This window comes from Chiloscyllium plagiosum, unplaced genomic scaffold (assembly GCF_037043375.1).
Source record: "Chiloscyllium plagiosum isolate Xiang-an unplaced genomic scaffold, Cpla_swu_hap1 HiC_scaffold_1, whole genome shotgun sequence".
In the NCBI taxonomy this organism is placed as follows: domain Eukaryota; kingdom Metazoa; phylum Chordata; class Chondrichthyes; order Orectolobiformes; family Hemiscylliidae; genus Chiloscyllium; species Chiloscyllium plagiosum.
This window is the reverse complement of record NW_028270139.1, coordinates 144,347,471-144,368,536: the sequence shown is the minus strand read 5'-3', so window position 1 is coordinate 144,368,536 and position 21,066 is coordinate 144,347,471. Positions and strand designations below refer to the sequence as shown.

Genomic DNA, 21,066 nt, shown 5'->3' with positions numbered 1-21,066 from the left:
ATACAGATGGAGGGGAAGCATCTGCTTTGCTTCCTTCCTGTTCACTGTGCCCTTTCTTGGCAACAGAGATGGAAAATGTTCCGCAACCAAGAAACCTGGCACCATGGATGTTTGCTATCCATAGACTGAAAAGCAGACTTTACACAAACATCACATAATAATTTATAATCAATTTCCAGCAGAGAAATCCACCATTTAGCACAACTGGATAATTCCCAGGTTTATACTTCAATTGAGCCTCTTTTCACTCTAATTTTGTCAAACTCTCCGTTTATTCTTTTCTGCTTTATTTCTATGCTGCTTGTGTCTGAGATACTCGCGAGTAGAAGTTAGTTCCACATTCTAGCCACTCTGCAGAGAGAGAGATGCTCCTCCTTTATTATGACTGCTCTAGAGTTATGACATGAAACACTTACTCACTCGATAATTATTGAAATGCTGAAAACTCCCTAGCTTGCTGGATGAGGAAGGTAAGATATTTTGGGAACTTTTGTTACTTCCAGACTCGATCACTCCCCCCAGTGTGCTTCTGCTCCTACCTTTCACTCTTTGTAAATCTGAGCTCATACAAATCTCTGCTGCACAATCTTGACTCACAGCAAGTCCCTGTCACCTCTGACTGGCATGTTTGTTGCCTTACAGTGGCTTCCTCTCGCACTGGTTTCTGATAGACAAGAGAGTCAAGGGTGACACACAGGAAGGTGGAGTTGAGACCACAATGAGACCAGCCCATGCTGTTACTGAATAACAGAATTGGCACGAGGGGCTGAATGGCACACACATTCTTTAAGTCCAATGTTGATATGTTCCAAGGGTAGTGTCTTTTCTAAAATTCTATCCCTTATGTCCAGATCTCTCTGCGGCATTCCCTGTCCTATCATTTCCAGCCAGCTCCAAGACCCTGACCTCCCTCAATTCCAGCCTCCTGCACATCTCTGCCCCACCAGTGCTGACCATACCTGGAGCTGCATCAGCCCAAAGTGCTGTGTTAGGTCTCAGGGCTAGTTTGTCAGAAAGCCTTTAAAAGAAGCACTCATGTTATCATCACTGCATTGTAATATGTGAGAAGAGGATATAACGGTCTCATAATTCATCGCTAGATCACGAGGTGTAATTAAAGAGGTGGTCGATAGATTTTTGAGTAAGCAGGGAGTTGACAGCTTTGCTGAGCTGGTGTAGAAGAGGAGTGCAGATCAGTCCGATCTTGTTGAATGTGAATGGTGGGGCAAGCTTGACGGGCTGACCGATATACTCCTCTTACTATTTCCTGTAGTACCAGCTCTCTCTTAATCTGGGAAGAAACAGCCCCAATTATGGCAAAAAGACGGCTGGTGAACTGCCCCAACATTCGGCTCCTCACCCCATATGTGAAGAGTACACTGACTCTGACCACCTAGACTGGCAATCTGACCATTCCCAAGTTCCTTGTCTGGTACTGACCTTTGACTGACCCTGTGCCGGAATCCCTGAGCAAGGGCAAACCACCTTGACCTGACGACTGAAGACTGTTGATTACCAGTGCAAGCTTCCTAACTATGTGTCTGGACTAAACAGCACAACATTACAGCAGCACTGTTAGCCTGCTATGACTGGCGAAAGGGGCAAAGCACAAAAAGTCAGTACAATGCGAGGCAGAAATACTGTGACCATTTAGGTAGGTTCACAGTAACAGACGGTCAAGAGAGCAACTGAAGAGTCTGGAAATGCCCCCCCGGTCCAGTCCAGGATCTGAGTCCCTGAGCACACAATGTCCTTACTGTAACGTTAGAATGAGAGTTGGTGGTACAGTCCGAGGTACAGCTTTGATGTTCAGAAGGATCCTGGAAGTTGATCAGAGATGTGCCATGAAGGTTCCTAGAGGTTGGCACAATGTAAGTACCAATGTCCTTGGATGTGGGATGCCTATGGAGTGTGCCCTGAAATGTTGGTGCCCACTGTCCAATATGGAAGTCCTTTAGAACAAATGGAGAGCTGAAGTTCCACCTTCCATTTGAGGAATTTGTTCATATTGGCCATATAGAGATTAACTGGCAGTATAATGACAAGTCATTTTCAAGGGCAGACACTAAAGCATTACACCAAGATATCATGTCCATTTTAAACACGGATATTGAACATCCAGAGGGCAAATATGTGAAGTGGTATATTGGCCAGAATGAATCAGGAGATGACTTGTGAATGCATGTGAGACATGGCACATGTCATAGAGTCATAGAGATGTACAGCACGGAAACAGACCCTTCAGGCCAACTTGTCCATGCTGAACAAATAACCTAACCTAATCTAGTCCCATTTGCCAGCACTTGGCCCATATCCCTCTAAACCCTTCCTATTCATTTACCCATCCAGATGCCTTTTAAATGTTGTAATTATACCAGCCTCCACCACTTCCTATAGCAGCTCATTCCATACACGTACCATCCTCTGTGTGACAATGTTGCCCCTTAGGTCTCTTTTATATCTTACCCCTCTCACTCTAAACCTATGCTCTCTATCTAGTTCAGGACTCCCTACCCCAGGGAAAATACTTTCTCTGTTTACCCTATCCATGCCTCTCATGATGTTATAAACCTCTATAAGGGCACCCCTCAGCATTCCGATGCTTCAGGGAAAACCGGCCTAGCCTCTTCAGCCTCTCCCTATAGCTCAAATCCTCCAACCCTGGCAACATCCTTGTCAATCATTTCTGAACCCCTTCAAGTTTCACAATGTCCTCATGTACCAACCCCAGCAGCAGAGGGAGCCTCTACATCCTCACGATATTCCATCCATTCCTTAGACAGAAGTATTAATAGAGTTATAGTGCACATTGAAGACAGATTATTTCTCTAACTTTCCTATTGTTAAGACAACTTGGCAATAGGATGGGTATGACTGTCAGCGACATGAGCAGCACTGTTTTCAATTTATTTGAGATGTTGACAGATTGTCTTTGACAATGAACCGCAGTGAACTGGCACACTATTTCAAGGCTTACTAGTGGGAAGTGACCCTCTAACATCATCAACTCATTGTCCACGCTCAAATGATCCAACCGACGTATGATATGCACTATCAAAGCCATGATTAATAGATGTCAAGTAACAACCAAGATTCTTACACTGTACTGCTATATTTTCGCGCAATGCCAATGGAGAAGGAATTACCATCTCCAGCACAGCCGATGCTTAGAAGGCAAGTATGAATGGCCTTACCCTTCAATTATTTTACCATTCTGAGAGAGTGGAAATTCTTGCTTAAAGAAGAGAATGAAAGAGATACATGACAACTGAGCGAGTAGAGAACTACAAAAGCAGCACACTGGACAGAGAGCACAGTTCACAATCCATATACAAATACTTTTGATTTGATTTGATTTATTATTGTGACATGTACCTAGGTATAGTGAAACGTTTTGTTTTGTGTGCAGTACTGGCAGATCACACAAAGTGCATAAGGGTCATAGAACAGAGCGAGGAATACAATGTTACACCTGCAGAGAAGATGCACAAAGGGAGAGCTCAACGTTAAATTTGAAATTTGAAAGGTCCATTCAGAAGTCTAATAACAGCAGAGAAGAAGCTGTTCTTGAATCTATTGGTACGTGTGTTTAAGCTTTTGTACCTTCTGCCTGATGGAAGAGATTGGAAGAGATTATAACCGGGTTGGGAGGGGTCTTTGATGATGTTAGCTGCTTTTCTGAGGCAGCAAGAAGTGTAGATGGAGTCCATGGAGATGGAAGGATGGCTTGCACAATGTATTTATCCAAATACTTGGAGAACAGCAAAGTTTTCTAAAATGTACAACCAGCTCAGATCACATGGCGTCATTGCTGATCATGGTGTTGAACTGTAAAGGGATGGAACCCAGCTCAGACCACGTTGAGCACACAATCATAAGTGGAGGGAGGGAGGAAGAACAGTCCAGTGATGATTGTTAGTGATACAGCAGCAAACCAAGCAACAAGACAACCGAGTGATTAAACAAGTGCAACAGAGACCAACATGTACCTCTTCAGGCATGTATTTGATCACCATAAGTCAAACTTATAAATGTTATATTGATTTTTTGAAATTTAGTGTTGTAAACTGTTTACCTGCATGAACAGTTATCGGATTGACAACTTGTGCCTATGTACAAGCGTGTTTATCTTTTTAGTATGTGCTTTTATTTTCAGGAAAAAAAGACGCTATGTTGTGTCTCAAGGTATGTAAGTGTATCTTTAAGAGACATGCTTATGATATTTTCATAGCATGTGACCTGACTGTTTAAAGATTGCAATCTCCATCTTAATTAGGATGACTTAAAGCGTGACACTCCATTAGTAGCATACTCTCTCATTGTAACTCAATGGCTTCATAATAGGATAGCCGCAATAAAACATTGTTGGATTTTTCAATACTACAACACCCAGTTTTTTTTGTGTTATGGGAGATAACATAAGCATTGCCACAACACGTGAAACACTCTGTTGGAATCAAACTCACAACATAAAGCTCTCTATTTTGAACTCTTAAGATGCTTTCTAAAGCCGTCTCTTTGACCTAGCTTTTGGTCACCTGCTTTGCTGTGTCTTCACGTGGCTCAGTAATAAATATTTGACTGTTTACATTCCCTTTTAATGTGTCTCAGGATATTTTTTGCAAATGTTGAAATTTCTATATAAATGTATGATGCTGTTGTGAGTATCTGGGAAGGAGTAAACTAAAATGGAGGCAGGTTGTTGAGTGTTGATTGTCCACATAATGAAGTGTGGAAGGGGATGAGAATTGAGAGAGTGTATTGGTGTTTGGGATAATCCAGGATAGCACTGAACATGGTACAAAGCGTGGACAGAAAGGCAATTAAAGATTACATTTCTTTCAGATGAGACGTAAAACCAACGCCCTACCTCTGTGTTCCAGTGAGATGTAAAAGATCCCATGGTATTATTTCAAAGAAGACCATAGAAGTCTTCTCTGGTATCCAGGTTCCTCAACCAACATCACTCAGAAAGCTGGTCATTATCACGTTGCACTTTGGGGGGGGTGGGGGGGGAGGAGTTTACTGTATGCAATTGGCTACCACATTTCCTACAATACGTCAGTGACCACCCTTTAAAAGGTGCTTGACTGATTCTAAAGTGTTTTGTGTTGCATGGTGGTGGTGAAGGTGTAATATAGATGCGTGTTTTCAGTGGAGAAGAGAGGGAATAGTTAACAGGAATATAAGATTGTAAGACAAAAATGTTGCTGCAACTGATTGATTCATTTTAAAGTTCTCCACATTTTGTGGGGGAGAACTTCCCCCAACATGTCTGTGTTTTTAATAGTTAGTTGCGAAAATCAAGGGAAGGTTAACCAGTCTCAGAATAACTCATACCATGCACAAATAAGTCAGTTAGGAGCAGGAGTAGGTTCTTGTTGCTTCAAATCTGCTCCACTTTCTGACAAGAAGATGGTTGATCTGATTGTGTTCTCTACTCTCCTGTCCACAATTTTGATTCCTTTACAAATCCACAGGCTATCTGAAGAAGACTTAAAGGTATTCAGTGATGTCACCTGCACTGCTTTCTGAGAAAGAAAATTCCATTGACCAACAATCTTCTGAGACAAGACGACTTTTCCTCATCATGAGTAGGAGACCTCTTATCTTTAATCTGTACCACCCAGTTTTAGTCTCTTCCACAGGGAGAAGCATCCTGTCACCATCTGCTCTGTCACATTCCCTCAGGGTCTTCCATGTTTCAACAGGACCATCATTAATTTTTCTAAATGTCAATCGATGCAGACTCAACCTTACCTCATAAAACCTTCTTGGCAAACCCTCAAACTTACCTTGGCAAACAAAGAGACTCAAGTTCATCTGATTTGGAGTAGGAAGTTTGGATGTTTAATTAATCAAAGCCAAGTAACAATTTCCCAACACAATTGGCTTCAAAGCTTTGTGTTTTCCTTTTTCCAAACGTTCCCTTGGAGTTTTTCTGGGAACATTGTTATTCACCGAGCTATGTCTCTTCAATGGAAATCCTATTTACTGGTGCCTCAGGCAAGTAAACATCTTTCAAGGACGAGTGTTGATGGTAAAGCTCTCGAGAGCTGATTGATAGTTAATGGCAATGACGTTGAAGACAAAGTCAGTCAAACAGAATCCTTTCCTCATTGGATATCCACATCCACGCAGAGCTCAGTGTGCCAAAGAAATCACTGGATTATTGCCTAAATCTCTAATTCCTCTTTTTAAAAATTGGAGGACCCGGTGTTAACATCCTTCTCCAGTCATATGCGTGCATTCACAAATCTGAACGGGTGCAAACAGGCTAGTTAAAACCAGCCTTGTATTGAGTTTGATGACAGCTAATGTTTTGAGGATCCAGGTTTGATTGCTGTCATGGATAGTGAAAGTTGAATTCAGTTAAAGATGTCTGTAGTTATCAGTCTAATGATGACCGTGAAATCATCGTCAATTGTCAGAAAAACTCATCTGGTTCACAAATGTACTTCAGGGAAGGAAATCTGCCATCCTCACCCCATCTGGCCTACATGTGAATCCAGACCCATAGCAATGTGGTTGACTCTCATCTGCTCTCTGAAATGGCCTAGAAAGCCAATCAATTTTGTATCAGTTGCTACAAAGTCTCAACAAAGAAGTGAAACTGGATAAACCACCTGGGGTCAACCCAGGCACCGGGAGAGACAACAGAAGAAACAACCCTGTCAACCCTGCAAAGTCCTCCTTACTAACACCTGGAAGCTAGTACCAACACTGGGAGAGCTGTCTCACAGACTAGTAGTCTCACAGATCTAGCAACTCAAGACTGGGCATCCACGAGGTGCTGGGGGACATCAGCAGCAGCAGAATTGTATACCAGTACAATCTGTAACCTCATGGCCTGGCGTATTCCTCACTCAACCATTACCATCAAGCCAGGAGATCAACCCTGGTTCAATAGAGAGTGCAGGAGGGCACGCTATGAGCAGCACCAGACATACCTGAAGAGAGGTGTCAAACAGGTGAAGCCACAAATCAGGACTACTTGTATGCCAAACAGCAGATGGTAAACAGAGCTGAATAATCCCACAACCAACGGATCAGATCCAACCTCTGCAATCCTACTACATCTAGTTATGAATGATCATAGACAATTAAACAACTCAGTAGAGGAGGCGACTCCATAAATACCCCCATCCTCAGTGATGGAAGAGCCCAACTCTCAGTGAAAAAGCAATCTTCAGCCAGGAATGCCAAATGGATGATGCATCTCAGTCTCTTCCAGTGGTCCCCAGCTCCAAGTGATATCAAGAAATGGTTGCAGACACTGAATACTGCAAAGATTATGAGCCCTGACAACATTCTGGCAATAGTACTGAAGACTTTTGCTCCAGAACTTGCGGCTTTTATAACCAACCTGTTCCAGTGCATTTACAACACTGGAATCTACTCAACATTGTGGAAAATTGTCCAGGTATGTCCTGTAAACAAACAGCAGGACAAATCAAATCCTGCCAACTACTGCCCCATGGGTCTACTCTCAATCAGTAAAGTGATGGAAGGTGTCATCAACAGTGCTGTCAAGCAGCACCTGCTCAGTAATAACCTGCTCAGTGACGCCCAGTTTGGGTTCTGCCAAGGGCCACTCTGCACCTGACCTCATTACAGCCTTGGCTCAAACAGGGACAAAAAAGCCGAATTCCAGAGGTGAGGTGAGAGTGACAGCCCTGACATTAAGGCTGCATTCAGCAGAGTATGGCATCAAGTAGCCCAGGCAGAGTGAGGTGGGTCTCAGGAGAAAACTCCACACTGGTTGGAGTCATACCTGGCACCTAGGAAGATGATCATGGTAGTTAGACGTCAGTCATCTCAGCTGCAGGACATTTCTTCAAGTGTTCCTCAAGGTAGTGTCTTAGGCCCAGCCATCTCCAGCTGCTTCATCAATGACCTTCCCTCCATCATAAGGTCGGAAGTGAGGATGTTTGCTGATGATTACACAATGTTCAGCTCCATTTATGACTCTTCAGATACTGAAGCAGTCCTTGTGCAATTGTAACAACATCTGGATGTATCCAGGCTTAGGCTGACAAGTGGCAAATAACATCCATGCCTGACAAATACCAGGCAAACTCGGAGGTAAAAACAATGACTGCAGATGCTGGAAACCAGATTTCTGGATCAGTGGTGCTGGAAGAGCACAGCAGTTCTGGCAGAATCCGAGGAGCTTCAAAATCGACGTTTCGGGCAGATACCAGGCAATGGCCATTTCCAATAAGAGACAATCTAAACACTGTTCCTTTTCATTCAATGATGTTATCATCATTGAATCCCCACTATCAACATCGTCAATTGTCAGAAAAACTCATCTGGTTCACAAATGTACTTCAGGGAAGGAAATCTGCCATCCTCACCCCATCTGGCCTACATGTGACTCCAGACCCATAGCAATGTGGTTGACTCTCACCTGCTCTCTGAAATGGCCTAGAAAGCCAATCAATTTTGTATCAGTTGCTACAAAGTCTCAACAAAGAAGTGAAACTGGATAAACCACCTGGGGTCAACCCAGGCACCGGGAGAGACAACAGAAGAAACAACCCTGTCAACCCTTGGGGTGTTATTGACCAGAAACCCAACTGGACTCGACTCTGCAGTTGCTACAGAAGCAGGTCAGAGGCTAGGAATGCTGCGCCGAGTAACTCAATTCCTGCCTCCCTAAAGTCTGTTCACCATCTACAAGGCAGGAGTATGATGGAATATTCCCCACTTGCTCTGGATGTGTGCAGTTCCAACAACACTCAAGAGGCCTGACACCATCCAGGATAAAAGCAGACCACTCGATTGGCATTACATCCACAAGCATTCACTCCCTCCACCAATCCTCAGTAGCAGCAGTGTCTACTGTATACAAGGTGCACTGCAGAAATTCACCAGAGATCCTCAGACAACACCCTCCAAACACACGGCCATTTCCTTTATTGGTCAACCCATAGCAGTTGAGCTGTAGCTGTTCAAGAAGGCAGATCACCACCACCTTCTCAAGGGCAACTGGGGACGGGCAATAGATGCTGGCCCAGCCAGTGAGACCCATTTCCTGTGAAAGAATAAATTGAAGAAAAACATATTAAGAGTTAGTATATAGTCTGATATATAAGACTTAAAGGGCAATAATTACTATTTAATTAAATATAGCAACGTTTTATTGATGACCAATGTATAACATCATAAAAATGATGTACATTTATTTCATTTATTAGAAAGTAGCAGTAAATAATAAGCTGTTAATTAATTACTTTGTCATTTTTACCAGACTCGCATGTTTTAATGTTATCGAAATGAGGATGTTGCAGCTGCACATTCCCACGCCCATACACTTTGACCTTGTTTCCAAGCAACTCCATTGTACCACCCAATTACTGTATTCATCTCTGTATCTGAGTAAGGGAAAGCTGAAGGAGCAGGCAACACAGGGTGAGAATTAAAATAACTGTATATTTTGTTAAAATAAGTGTTATGGGTTTTAGATTGCGGAAGGAGACAGTTGACTAATCTGTATTATTTGTTTGGTAATGATCACGAGCAGATCAACACACATTCCAGCTAAGATCTAGGTGTATTAGTTCAATAAATCCCAGATTAATAGTCTAAAATCTGCCAGTCCTTGCTTTTTAAAAGTGCTTCTTGTTTGTGCTTATAGGTGAAAGCACATGAACCTAATGAATAATAACTACGGTGTTAGGTAGTCAGTGAGACATTCCAGCTTTAACCTCCCCTCCCCCCCCCACCCCCCTGGCTGCCAGCCTAGTGTACTGTCAGAGCACCTTTTTCAAATGGCTGCATGATTCTCAGATTCTCAGTCTAGAGAGGGGGACAGTATTACAAATCAGGTCAGGAAATCCTGAGCTTAAAGTACATTACCAGGTATGGAGGTAGTGTGGACAAAAAAACGGTGCATTGGTGTACTGGTATCATACCGTACCAAAAGAAAACATAAACAGCCCTCTAACTCTCCCCTCATCTCACCTCAGCCGCCTCACACTCACCATACTTCATCCATGCCAACTCTTGTCACCTTCATGCCCTGTACCCTCACATCCCCTCCATACCAATCCAAGCCCCTATATCCACTCCTATACTCCTCCATTCCCTCCACACCAATTTATGCGCCTATATCCACTTGTTTAACACTTACATCCTATATGCTAGCCTGTATTCCCCTATACCAAACCCAATTGCCCTTTATGTCCCCATTTCCAACTCATACCAAGCCATGACCCCACTCACCAATTTTGCCCTTACATTTACCATGCTAACTCAGATCTACTTTGGGTAGACCGTGCGACGAGATGAGATGTGTCTGTTTCAGACTTCATTATATTACATTTATTTTCCTTCAACTACATAGTGAATAGGACAAATATAAGAAAAGTAGGAATAAATATTTAAATTAAATGCACATTTCCTTGAAGCAACAAACCTGGGAATTCATTTCTAATCCCAGTTTAAAGAGTCTGTAACCACTTGGAGTTGCCAAACTGAATTGGCTAGTGGCTTACTCTGATTGCGGAAGTTGTGAAATTAGTCCTCCAGTAATGGTAACCTGTAGGCTTATGTCAACAGAGTTCAACAGCAAACAGAGATTAGTTTTAACAGTCCCAACATAGTTTTCAAAGATTTAATGGGTAGGACCTTTAAGTGCTTGATGGTTGTATTTGTCAGGATACCTTAACACTTCTGACAGGTCATCTTAACATTTTTGATGGATCCTCTTGACACACCTGGCAGGTTCCCTTCACAGGTCCATAAGACCATAAGACATAGGAGCGGACGTAAGGCCATTCGGCCCATCGAGTCCACTCCGCCATTCAATCATGGCTGATGGATATTTCAACTCCACTTACCCGCATTCTCCCCGTAGCCCTTATTTCCTTGTGACATCAAGAATTTATCAATTTCTGCCTTGAAGACATTTTGCGTCCCAGCCTCCACTGCACTCTGTGGCAATGAATTCCACAGGCCCACCACTCTCTGGCTGAAGAAATGTCTCGCATTTCTGTTCTGAATTTACCCCCTCTAATTCTAAGGCTATGTCCACGGGTCCTAGTCTCCTCGCCTAACGGAAACAATTTCCTAGCGTCCACCCTCTCCAAGCCATGTATTATATTGTAAGTTTCTATTAGATCTCCCCTTAATCTTCTAAACTCCAATGAATACAATCCCAGGATCATCAGCCGTTCCTCATATGTTAGGCCTACCATTCCAGGGATCATCCATGTGAATCTCCACTGGACACGCTCCAGTGCCAGTATGTCCTTCCTGAGGTGTCCTCTTTAAAGTTGCTTTTCATAGTTTTGATTATTAATTTTGACAGGTCTGTTGACAGGTCCAAGACATTTATGCACTTTACATGTACTTTTGTAACTACTTTTGAACATTACAAATGACGCCTTACCAAGAACTCTTGATCTCCGAGGACTGGAGCCAACGAAGTACCATATTTTTTCAAAGGCCTTGCTGCCATCCAAAGTAAAACATGAAAGTCAGGCCTGCTCCTACCAGGTTTACTGTGTTTCTTCCCATTGTTCCTGTTCAGCAGTGTTTCAGTATTCCGTGTGTGGTAAACAGTGTGCTGATGCTGATCTCAGCATTGATTCCCAATGCCAGAAGTGTAGGCTGTGCACAGACATCGGAGAAGAAAAGGAATTAGACGGAATGCTGTAACACACACCTAATATCAACAGGAATAGAGGCAGCCAATGAATTCTTATGAACTCAATTGATGCACAGGTCGTTCTGCTATAACGCGCATTTCGTTGAGTGCAAATTTGCTGGAACATGATTGACGAATTGGGGACACTGTTTCAAAAGCGCAAATGTTTAAATCATGCAGTGGCTGTAATGCAATTACTCACCAACACTTTAAGTGGTGTCACGCAAGAACATAACCATCACATTTTAGAAGAACTACCTGTAATTCTAGGGCAATCACTGAAATCTGATTTGATACTTCATACCTTTGTTTCACTGGAACACAAACATACAATGCTGCAGATTTGGTTTTAATGAAACAGAAATTAATAATGCTAAGGAAATGAAAATGAAATCGAGTAAGCCAAAAAAAGTTTAAAGATTTCAAAACAAACACTAAAAGGCAATCACATTAATCCTAATAACATACCTTTGCAGTACTCACACCAGAGAGAATTTCCTTCACATCTGGAAGGCTAACCTATCCAATGTTTAAATTCCTGGTCCTGAGAATGTGGTAGCATCTTTCCAGAGTCTTCGTACAACTGATTCCTGACTTTCTCAGCTCAGGTCTTGGGGATTTATCTACCTTTATGTATAGCATCATCTCTTCAGTAACATGAACTCCTTTCAAAACAGCACTACTTATTTCCTCAAGACTCCTATCTTCCATTTCTTTCTCCATGGTATAAATATTGATGAGAAATAGTCATTTAGCATCCTGTGGTTCCACACATAGATGGCCTCGTTGATCTTTAAGGGACACTAGTCTCTCTCTAGTTACTCTTTTACTGTTAATATACTTATAGAATAACTTTGGATTCTCCTTAACCTTATCTGCCAAAGCTATTTCTTAGCCTCTTTCTCCCCTGCTGATACGTGTTTTCGAGCAGGTATGTGTTGAGACAACTTAATTGCTCAGATGAATCAAATCAAAAAAAACGTGCAAGCCAAAAAGATTCAACACTGAGCTGAAAATGTGTTGCTGTAAAAGCGCAATACATTTTCAGCTCTGATCTCCAGCATCTGCAGTCCTCACTGCAGATTCAACAGCATTATGAACTCAGTGCAAGTCAGAAGTGGAAAGAAATGCTTTCTGTTTGGCAGGATAAGTGTTGTTCTAACCATATTCTCGAAGCTTGACACTGTCTAGGACTCAGCAGGCTGTCTAAAGGCACTCCATCCACCTTCTTCAGTATTCACTCCCACATTCTCAGATGTACTGCAGTGATATACCAAAGTTTTTCTAACCTCCACCCTCTATCACCTGAACAGTGAGGTCGACAGTTGCATGGGAGGGTGGCTTTGTGCCTAAGAAAAGCTTTGGTAAGCTATTGCAGTGACCTATCTGATCAAGGTCCCATTGTATTCTGAGGTAACCTTCTTTGCTGTCTACTGCACCACCACCAGTTCTGGTATCCAACTACAAACTCTCTAACCATCCCGCCTATGAATAAAGGGAAGAGACATTTGAGTGCTTATCCAAAAGCTGATTAAATGCCCTTTCATATCTACCCCCCCACCACCACCACCCCTGGCAGTTGTTCCACACTCTTACCACTCTCTGCCTAAAAGGAAAGTTGCCCCTCCCTTCTCCTTTGAACTGTCCCCTCTCACCTCAAATGCGTGCCCCCTAGCAATATACCTTTCAACTCTTTGGGAAAGGATTCTGACTGTCAAACCTGGCCAAATCTCTACAGGAGAAAATGTCTTACACATCCAGATCCAGCCAAGACTTCTGCAAATTATACACCAACAGAGCTTTCTTCAAGCTCTGGATGTTTGTCCTAAGCTAAATATTGTTCCATTCTAGAAACTTCTAACTGAAACCTAACTTTTAACTTCATAAAACTGACTCAATGAAAACGTAACCCCATTAACGACCAGGAAGTCTCTCTTGTACTGTGTCTTAAAAGGAACCACCATGGCTCCAGAAATACTTCTGTTCATGAATAAATCCTTTCGTAGACACAGGCCAAACACACATATCACTTGTTCAAAAACCAAAAGAAATGCTATTAAAATATATATAAACAACATGTTCTAACCATATAAACAGCATGCCTTACCTTAGAGTTAACTGGCCACTGCTTTCGTAAATCCCGACACGATCCCTTTCACACCAACACAAAAATGAACAGTGTCATGTTAAGGAGCAACATTTCCAATTTCTGGGTGCATGTGCCATTTTCACCAGAGCAGAGAAGCATGACAGAAAGCCATGTCCCAAACTTTTGTGTGTCCCACATTAATTACACTTACGTTTCTATGGTTCCCGGGTGACTGTCAGTATGATACTGTCACTGATCATTCGGGGCAGAGTTGTGATTGTGACTGTTGACAAAGGTGTGTTCCCCACATTCCCTATCAACCATCTTTTCCTCACTGCCACCCGCAACTCATATTATACCACAGGTTATGTTGTATCATTTAGGGGACAGTGGTCATTGTATCATTTGGGATAACAGTAGAACAGGACAAAGAATAACCAAGAGTAACAATAATTAATTAAGGGAAAGCTGAGTTCAGTGGGACAAGAACAGAGCTGGGTCAGATAGACTGGAACTGATGGGAAAAACCATAGGTGAATAATGGACTGCCTTCAACAAGGAGATGATTTGATCACAGTTGAGTTACTTTCCCACAATAGGAAAATATAGGGCAAACAAACCCAGAGCTCCCTGATGAGAAAAGGAAGATAGAGAATAAGGTGAAGAAGAAAAAGTGTGCACATGATAGTGTCATGTCAAAAATACAACAGAGAGCCAAGCCAAAAACAGAAATTGAAGAGGGAGTTAATAATGTATATAAGAGTAACCAAGTGTTTATGAGAAAAGACTGGTATAAATAGAGATAAAAAGAGAAGAAATTAAATTCACATTTTATGCATTTTTTATTTGCTTATGCGATGACAGTATCTCTGAGAAATACAGTATTTGTCACTGAGTCCTAGTTGCCTTTGGGAAGGTGACGTTGAGGATCGGCCCAGTGGCTCAGTGGTTAGCACTGCTGCCTCACAGCACCTTTGGACCCAGGTTTGATTCCTGCCTGTCTGTGTGGAGTTTGCACATCTTCCCAGTGTCTGCGTGGGTTTCCTCCCACAGTCCCAAAGATATGCAGGTCAGGTGAATTGGCCATGCTAAATTGCCCCATAGTGTTAGGTGTATTAGTCAGGGGTGGGGAAATGGCTCTGGGTGGGTTACTCTTTGGAGGGTCGGCATGGACTTGTTGGGCCAAATGGCCTGTTTCCATGATGTAGGGAATCTAATCTAATCCTTCTTGAACTGTAGCTGTCGGGATATCCTTAGTCCTGTGACAGAGGGAATTTCAGGGTTTTGACCTAGTGACAGTGAAACAAAGAGTGATTTAGTTCCAAGTCAAAGGGTCGATGCTCTAAGGAGTAAAAAAACGAAAGTCCAGCTTAAAATGTGCAACTGATTTTAGAGACACTGATAAACAGGATGCATTTGTTTTCCTTTCTACTTTATACAGGGAAACATTCTGTATTCTCATACTTCCAGTGGCCAGGTTCTGATGGCTCACTGTTACTTGGCTTGTGAGTATTAGATAGTTTCAGGCTTCAAGTCAGTCACCTTGCAGCTGCATTGGGTTTCATGCCTTTTGGTCTTCAGAGACAGCTGACTTTCCCAGGCTGTGTTTAAATCCTTTCCCTTTTTGAAAGACCTCTGACTCCTTTACACTCCTTTAAAGTGTTACAGTAAATCCACAAAACCCTTTCCCTGTTGACTGCTTGATTTTAAGTTGATGAGGTTTTTCCAACATTCCCACCTTGCAAGAAAGAAATTGCGAGCTGTGCTGCACTTCAAGCCATTGACAGCAGCTATGTAAGTGGTGGCCCGCTCATGGTTGACCGGGCTTTTTGCCAGTATGGTCCGTGTTGACAATTCAATTGTTGCAATTGTTTGCCAGTTTAGTATGACATTTATTCATGGGAGGATATCAGCAATTCACTTTCACTATTGTCAATGTCAGGGACAATTACAATTCCCTCATTGACCATTACTAGACTCCCTAAATATTAACCAACTTGAGGAAGACCGATTCGCTTAACTATTGTAAAAACCTTTCTCCCCACACTCTTTCTGACAAAAAGGGAAGAATTTATTGGAATACTTAATTGTTGAAATTATCTATTTATTTTGTAATTGTGTTTTTTCAAAATGTTATGGGGTTGAGGCCAGACTTAAAATATTTAGGTGCAGTGAAGAGGCCAGTTATCTGGGCCAGAGCTTAACAGCAACATAATCCTATCAGTAAAGGAGAATGATGGGACACACACACACATGCTCTCACACAGACTCACACACACGCACACACACACAAACCATCACACGGGCATACACACGCATACACATTCACACCCTCACACATACAGAGGCACACAAACACATATTCTTGCACAATCAGACGCGTGCACAGACAAGCGGGAATTTGCTTCTAAAGTGAGTCTGAGTTTAAAAATATCAGGGGTTTTCCTGTCCTCCACTTGATGATTCGGTGGATATCTCCCACACAGAAGGGTCATGAGGAATGGGAAAATCCCAGGGCTTTCCTGGGATTTCCAGGACAAATGCTACAACAAAGTTTCCCTCAGGAAATTCACAATAATGGCCACCCTCCTGCCTCTCCCCCTCACTAGAATAGTTACAACCCAGAGAGAGGCCACTTTGTCCCATCATGTCTACCCCAACCCTCTATTTGAGAAAATCACCAACATTGAGGAAGTAGTTGCAGGGGGATAGTGACATTTCATTTCTCATAGCTCTAGAAATTCTTTATCATCAAATAATGATCCAGTTCATGTCAGAAGCTGCAATTGAATCTGCTGCCTTCCACCTCAGCCTCAGTGAGTGAGAAGGTTGTGCCCACTTGAGACCTATCTCCCACTGGAAACTGATGGGAAGAACAGATATTGATAATCATTGACTTATATTAGGGCACAAAGGCTGTAGTGAACATGATTGGAGAGAAAGTGAAGAATACAAATTGTTTTCCATATCCTCCCATTTCTCTGGCTGTTCTTTTACATACTTTTACTTTAAAAATTGCATACATTTCACACAGGTGTGCTGGAGATCTGACTCCATCATCCAGAATATCTCCAACATTTTCTGACTACTCAGTGGCTGGAAAAGCACACCCTCAGGAAGTGCCTGTCTGAGTGAGAGAGTGCAACAGAAGAATTATCTTTTACAAGTTAAAGATAACTATCAGGTGAATACCAGGCAGGAAAACATTGTTAAGATGGCAGCATTTCTGTGTTAAGCCATTGAAAGTGCTTCAGACAATCTGTTCCACAGGCGATCTGAATCATAGTTGTAGGCTCTTTGAGAGAGAGAGAGGATTGTGCAGGGAACTAGGTTTTGTTTTATCTTCTTCTTGTGTTCTGGAAAGGGAGCCCCCAGTTTAAGGAAAGACGATAAGAAATCCCAGTGATGGCTGGTCACTGAACACTGCATAACACTTCCATTTACTAGCAGTAAAGAACCTTGTAGCATCCAGAGTTCTGACCTTTCGTTGAACTCTCTAAAGGAAATAAGGCATTAAATCTAACTTGGATTCTATGTCCTCCACTCAGCTTTTGAGAAAGCTTTGCATAGTGGTTAATGTTGTAAAAGGATGGCACCTTTATGAAGAGTAGCCATCAAAACTATGACTCAAATCAGAGAAAATAGGGCCCCTCAAAGATCAGTAAGGCAACCTATGTGTGGAGCCCCAGGAGGTGGGGGAGATACTAAATTAGTATTTTGCATCAGTGTTTACTGTGGAGAAGGACGTGGGAGGTATAGAATGTGGGGAAATAGATGATGACATCTTGAAAAATGTCCATATTACAGAGGAGGAGGTGCTGGATGTCTTGAAATGCATAAAAGTGGATAAATACCCAGGACCTGATCAGGTATACCCTAGGACTCTGTGGGAAGCTAGGGACGTGATTGCTGGGCCCCTTGCTGAGATATTTGTATCATCGATAATCGCAGGTGAGGTGCCGGAAGACTGGAGGTTGGCTAAGATGGAGCTACTATTTAAGAAGGGTGGTAAGGAAAAGTGGTGGGCAAGTTGTTGAAGGGAATCCTGATTTACATGTCTTTGGAAAGGCAAGGACTGATTGGGTGTAGTCAGCATGGCTTGGTGCATTGGAGGTCATGTCTCACAAATTGATTGAGTGAAGAAGTAACAAAGAGGATTAATGAGAGCAGAGCAGTAGACATGATCCATATGGACTTCCGTAAGGCATTTGACCAGGTTCCTCTTGGGAGACTAGTTAGCAAGGTTAGACCTCACGGAATACAGGGAGAACTAGCCATTTGGATACAGAACTGGCTCAAAGGTAGAAGACAGAGTGTGGTGGTGGAGGGTTGTTTTTCAGACTGGAGGCCTATGACCAATGGAGTGCCACAAGGATCGGTGCTGGGCCCTCTACTTTTTGTCATTTACATAAATGATTTGGATGAGAGCATAAGAGGTACAGTTAGTAAGTTTGCAGATGACACCAAAATTGGAGGTGTAGTGGACAGCAAAGAAGGTTACCTCAGATTACAACAGGATCTTGTTCGGATGTGCCAATGGGTTGAGAAGTGGCAGATGGAGTTTAATTCAGATAAATGCGAGGTGCTGCATTTTGGGATAGCAAATCTTAGCAGGATGTATACACTTAATGGTAAGGTCCTAGAGAGTGTTGCTGAACAAAGAGACCTTGGAGTGCAGGTTCATAACTCCTTGAAAGTGGAGTTGCAGGTAGATAGGATAGTGAAAAATGTGTTTGGTATGCTTTCCTTTATTAGTCAGAGCATTGAGTGTAGGAGTTAGGAGATCATGTTGCGGCTGTACAAGACATTGGCTAGGACACATTTGGAATATTGCGTGCAATTCTGCTCTCCTTCCTATCGGAAGGATGCTGTAAACTTGAAAGCATTCAGAAAACATTTACAAGGATGTTGCCAGGGTTGGAAGGACCTGTTGGGAGAGGTTGAATTGGCTGGGACTGTGTTTCCTGGAGCAGCGAAGGCTGAAGGGTGACCTTATAGAGGTTTATAAAATCATGAGGGGCATGGATAGGATAAACAGACAAGTTCTTTTCCCTGGAGTGGTGGAGTCCTAGAGGGTATAGGTTTAGGGTGAGGGGGGAAAGATATAAAAGAGACCTAACCTAAGCCGCAACCTTTTCAAACAGAGGGTGGTACGTATATGGAATGAGCTGCCAGAGGAAGTGGTGGAAGCTTGTACAATTACAGTATTTAAAAGGCATCTGGATGGGTATATGAATAGGAAGGGTTTGGAGGGATATGGGCCAGATGCTGGTAGGTGGGACTAGATTGGGTTGGGATATCTGGTTGGCACGGATGAGTTGGACTGAAGGGTCTGTTTCCATGCTGTAAATCTCTATGACTCGAAATCAGATTGACAAATGTGTCTGAAAAGTCCTGTATTGCCAGTAAATAAGCAGCAAATAAATTATTCCAAACACGAAAATAAGTTCCTTTAATTAAGTTAAAGCCTGGATGAAAATAAAGCTGCCTGATTTGCGAATCAAAGAGGATGAGGCTTCAGTTACCATAGAAGTGTGTGCAGCAACCTCAAGTTACACACAGTGGGTGGATTTCCGAGTATTGAGGAGCTGCTTAAGAGGTCTCGTGGTCTGATGTGCTTGTACCTGTTTTGTTTATATTTTCCAGCAGGATAAGATTTCCATGACAAACCGATACTGTGCCACCACTATTTCGATGCAGTCGGAGTGCACACAAGATGGCAATTTAGACAGGGTATCTTCCAATCTCCCAATCCTCTCATTGATCCCACCCCTGAGCCCAGATGAAGGGTTGTGCCTTCAGCTGTACAGACTGGTATTCACGACATGAACTCCCTTGCCTCTTCAAGCAAATCTGTCCAGAATCTCTCTGAAAGCTTCATAAAAAATTGCCAAGTGTATTGATTGATTATTGTTTCACACAGTGCTTATTACTTTAAGTAAAGGGAGATCGTCAACTCACTTGTTTTTGTTGCCCCTTTTTTAAAAGGTGAATTTCTTTGTAAGGCACATGATATGTAAATTACATTCACTAGGGATGTCATTAAGATATGACTGAAGCATTCGCAACAATCTTCAGCCAGAAGTACTGAGTGGATGATCCATCTTAGGCTCTTCCAGTGGTCCGCAGCATCACAGTTACCAATCTTAGCCAATTCGATTCACTCCACGTGATATCAAGAAATGGTTGGAGGCACTGGATACTGCAAAGGCTCTAGGCCATGACAATATTCCAGCAGTAGTACTGAAGACTTGTGCTTCAGAACTTGTCACTCTGCTAGCCAAGCTGTTTCCGTACAGTTACTACACTGGCATCTACCCAACAATGTGGAAAATTGCCCGGGTAAGTCCTGTACACAAAAAAGCAGCACAAATCCAACCCAGCCAATTATCTCTCCATCAGTCTACTCTCGATCATCAGTAAAGTGATGGAAAGGGGTCATCAACAGTGCCATCAAGCAGCACCTGCTCAGCAACAACCTGCTCAGTGACGCCAAGTTTGGATTCCGCCAGAGCTACTCAGCTCCTGACCTCATTACAGCCTTGGTTCAAACATGGACAAAAGAGCTGTATTCCAGAGGTGAGGTGATGTAAAGCCACACTTGACTGAATGTGGCATGAAGGATTACTAGCAAAGCTGGAGTCAATGGGTATTAGGGGGCAAACTCTCCACTGGTTAGAGGCATACCTGACACACAGAAATATGATTGTATTTGTTGGGAACTCAGTCATCTCAGCTCCAGGATATCTCTGCAAGAGTCCCCAGTATCCAAGACCCAAGCATCTTCAGCTGCTTCATCAGTGACCTTCCTTCCACCATAAGGTCAGAAGTGGGGATGTTCGCCCATTATTACATAATGTTCAGCACCATTCGTGACTCCTCAGATACTGAAGCAGTCCGTGTGCAAATGCAACAAAATCTCAATTGTATCCAGGCTTAGGCTGACAAGTGTCAAGAAACTTGCATGGCACAGAAATGCCAGGCAATGACCATTTGCAATGAGACATGATCGAACCACATTCCCTTGATATTCAGTTGCATTACTATAATTGAGCCCCGTTACCAACATGCTGGGGTTTACCATTAACAAGAAACTGAAGAGGACTAGCCATTTAAATACAGTGACTACCAGATCAGGTCAGAGACTAAGAATCTTGCAGCACATAGGCCATTAAAAAAAAACTTTAAGGAGAAGCCTGAGTACGATAGACCTGTGAGCCTAACACCAGTGGTCAGTAGCTTTTTGGAGGTGATTCTGAAAGATAGGATTTATATCTATTTGGAGAGGCAAGGAATGATTATGGATACCATAATTTTATGC

At 42.7% G+C, this 21,066-nt stretch overlaps 1 protein-coding gene and 1 long non-coding RNA gene across 4 annotated transcripts in view; both read left to right on the top strand.

The window, feature by feature from the left end:
- rnf24 (ring finger protein 24) overlaps window positions 1-21,066 on the top strand; it is a 159,390-nt gene that overhangs the window by 37,458 nt on the left and 100,866 nt on the right. The gene's annotated exons all lie outside the window — the stretch shown is intronic.
- On the top strand, window positions 101-19,730 carry LOC148152239 (uncharacterized). Of its 2 annotated transcripts, XR_015758484.1 has the most exons (4): window positions 101-470; window positions 3,410-3,579; window positions 9,257-9,417; window positions 19,392-19,730. It is a non-coding gene; the product is annotated as an uncharacterized LOC148152239 (long non-coding RNA). The 2 variants fall into 2 exon arrangements; XR_015758483.1 differs by lacking the exon at window positions 3,410-3,579 and having other exon boundaries at window positions 108-470; window positions 19,392-19,729.